The following is a 3718-nucleotide window of genomic DNA, read 5'->3' as shown; positions in this document are numbered from 1 at the left end:
AATATTTGTTAATCACCCATTAATAAATAATCCCTTATTTATATTTCAAGGTGATTTTCAATCAATGTTAGTGGGTTTTATGGAATTATATTTTGAGGACTATTTTACTTTCTTATCTTGCTTATCTCTGTTTCATATGGATCACCTCACACTTACAACTAACACTAAAAATGAGAAGCACCTGGTTCTCCCAATCTAGAATAGCTATACATTTCATTTGCCTAATTTTAAGAGTTTGACTTATTTTTATCAACTGACTGATGGCTTCAAAATCAGTTTACATTGAAAATATACCTGAATATATCATTAAATATATTGATGATATCCTGTGGACAATGTACACTATTAAGTTTTGAAATTGATAAAGTACAGTGAGCATATAATGTAAAATGATAAAAGGGAAATCTCCATATATCATTATTGTGGAGAAGACTTTTGTATAGGACATATTGCTCTTGAATTCTCTTCAATAAAATACAGTTACTTAAATAACCAAGTGACTCATTCCAAGGAAGTTTTACTTAAGTGAATAACTTCCAGCATGTACTCCAAATACTGAACACCAAGGTAACTCAGTGTAATGCCATGATGACCATTCCACGATTTTCAGTCAGCAATTATCAATATCCATGTCAATTTTTACACACATTAATTTCTTCCAATTCTACCTAATGTAACTCTAAGAAACCCATCTTCTCTATTAGTTGCTGTGTATTTCAGGAAATGTAAACTAATTTTAGTATTACCCTAGGGAAATAGTTTCCCCAATGCCCATTTGAAAGGACTTCAGGTTTCCTAAGCACTTGACAAATACTCTATATAGTATGCATGAAAGACCTTTACATTACCATCTATTAAGTAGTGACTCAGTCTTTGCTTAAACATTTTTAGTGAGAGAAACTTACTACCCTACAAAACAATCTATTCTATATAGTCTATATATTATATATATATATATATATTTAGTAATAGTAGTATTCCATTTTGTATATATACCTCATTTTTTAATCTCCTCATCTATCTTTGGGCATGTAGGTTGTTTCCAAACCTTGACTATTGTAAATAGTGTTTCAATGAGCACAGGAATGCATATATTCCTTCAAATTAGTGTTTTTGTATTTTTTGGATAGATACCTAGGGATGGGGATGCTGGATCAAATGGTAGATCTAATTTTAAAATTTTAAGAAAACTACTGAAGTCTTTGAGTTAGCCAAACTGGGAGTTTTCCTCATATGGTCTCTTCTGTGTTTTTCTACATTCTCTCCAATCCTAGCAGTACTATGTAATTCCTACACCAAAGTGAAGAATCATGGATAAAATGGGATTGTCTCCCATAGACTAACTTTGTAAGTTTTCACCAACTAAGTTAAATAAGGCTAATTTTTCTTTTGCAGATAAGATGTCAGAGCAGTTTCTAGGAGAAATACTCTGATTCTACTGCAGAAAAACTCGTTTTGATCAGTCAAACCATATCTTTGAGCACATCAGGACTGAGTCTATAATGAATACTTAAGAATTCTGTTTCTTGCAGATAGTATTTGGTCCCCAGAGAAAAGATTTTACTTATCATTCATTTTCTTTTTCCATAATCTAAACATTAATGGTTTGCTTTTGCTTTCTTCTCCTTATGATGATAAGTAATTCAAATAGAAAGCTATTTATTGCATGTATGGAAAAAATATAAATAAAATGTTAGAAAGCTTGTAACTTTTACAAATACCACGTGGTGAGGGAAATCTTGTCTTTTAAATCTTAATGGTTCATTGAGTATAAAAGTACTCTCTAGTTTCCTGCAGGTTAGGCATATTGAAAATAGTCTATCATTTTTGCTTTCATGTTCTTGATGGAATTCATCTTTTCTCTCATCACCTCTTAAACAGCGACTTCATAATAGAGACTTTTACAAAAATGTGAATATTGTAACCTAGTGTACATATATAGTGTTTGACTTTTAGCCCTTCTAACAATAAGATTAAAAAACACTAAAGCTTTTAAGCTATATTTTCTTACGCTAGGTTTCCATAGTCAGAACTGCTGACTTTATAGCTATTTCAAAATTGTGTAAAGAACAAAGATTTAGTAATCTAGAGGCTATTTTCAAAGAAAGGAGAATAATCAAACATACCAGACTACATTGTCACCAGGCTCTAACATTCAATATGGGCTATTGCTCAAGAAAAATGAGGGATTTTAAAGAATGGGATAAGCGACATTATTTAGTTTTTTCACGTTTATGAAATACATTAAAAGTCGGCAGCACTCCCTTCTGCCCACCTGTGACTATGCAGGTGCTTCTTTTCGCCGCCAACTCTCTCCTCCGCAGGGCAGCAGCCTCCTGCCTGTCTGTGATCTGTACCATGCCGGGACTTCACTGACCTCCCTCAGCGGAGGCAGCTCTCCTCAAGGCCGCCCGCCTGCAACCATGCAGGCCTCTGTCAGCAAACCTGTCCCTTTTGAGGCATCTCTTTCTGCCTGCTTGTGTCTATGCAAGTGTCTTTTACTGTTTTGTCCCCTCCCTAATAAACCTGCTGTTTAAATATAAAAAGATACATTAAAAGTCTATCTCACAAAAGCCAAATATAGTCCAATAGCTATGCTTTAGCAAAGTTTGTCTTTATTTTAATAACCAGAAATACCAACTAAACTAAGTCAAAAATCTAGATTGTACTCCATTTCCTCTAAGCTCTGTTGCTTATAAATTCTGTGATAGGAAATTAGCTCTCTGTGCACTGTTTTCCTCATTATTTGATGCTATAGCATAGCTTCAGATAAGATAATGGACCTGAAAGTACTCTGGAGTTCTAAAACAGTGTGTAGGGAGTGAGGGTAAGGTGTTGGTAATGGAAGATGATGTAGCTGTCCAATAGGGGCCTGCTTTCCTGACAATAAATCAATTTCCTTAGTAGAAAGCCAGTAATATGAAGGCAGAAATAGCCAAGAACCAGAATTGAATGGAATGAATCTAAGTTAAGAATTTTTGTCATGGTGAATTTATGAAATACATATATGCCCCAACTCCCCACACCCACCCTGCCAAACCCAGAGGGACTGATCAAAGTATTAAGTTAAGTGAGATTCTTGAAACAAGCTTTGAAATAACCAGCTCAGGCAACTATTATATAAGTATAGCATCATAGTCAACTGCTTATGATTTTGTTTTTGTTGCTTTTAGTCTCTTATGCGTTTTTCATAGCCTGACTTTTAAAAATTCAATGTAATTTATCCTTGTAATAAACTAAAACATCATATTAACTTACAGTTTCTGAAACCCTCCCCCTCAATCTCTGGTAGTATATTAAATGTTTACATTGTGTTTTGTTACAAATGTTTCATCTAGTTAAGGAAGTCTCCATAGATTTCTGAGTTACATAGATATTTCACAGATGTGGAGTGCTCCCACTGGCAGTACAAATACTGAAGTTGGAATGATAATGAGATTAGCATGGCCTCTTTGCAAGGTTGACACACACATTCATTGGCATTCCATATTTTGCAAAGAAGCACAGCTAAAATATTTTTTTAGACTCTGAAAAATATACTGCTTACCGGAGGGGTTGGGAGTAGGAAAGAAGGTAATAGGGTATTGACACTGGTGCTTTGGTGGAGGGTGAGTGAAGCATGTCCACATAAGAAGGTGGGAGGTTGTACTCCCCAAATGATATAGTTATGTAAACCATTGCAAATCAATAACGTTTGAAAAACAAACGCAGAAACAAA

General features: G+C 34.4%; 1 non-coding gene across 1 annotated transcript; it reads left to right on the top strand.

The window, feature by feature from the left end:
* Nucleotides 1-3391: 3391 nt before the first annotated feature.
* LOC119246815 (U6 spliceosomal RNA) lies at nt 3392-3494 on the top strand. Its single transcript, XR_005125569.1, has one exon. It is a non-coding gene; the product is annotated as a U6 spliceosomal RNA (small nuclear RNA).
* The last annotated feature ends 224 nt before the right edge of the window (nt 3495-3718 follow it).

The sequence above is a fragment of the Talpa occidentalis genome, unplaced genomic scaffold (assembly GCF_014898055.3).
Source record: "Talpa occidentalis isolate TD23 unplaced genomic scaffold, MPIMG_talOcc4v2.1 talOcc4.15, whole genome shotgun sequence".
Taxonomy (NCBI): Eukaryota; Metazoa; Chordata; class Mammalia; order Eulipotyphla; family Talpidae; genus Talpa; species Talpa occidentalis.
The sequence above is the reverse complement of the archived record's forward strand: the minus strand, read 5'-3'. Positions and strand labels throughout refer to the sequence as shown.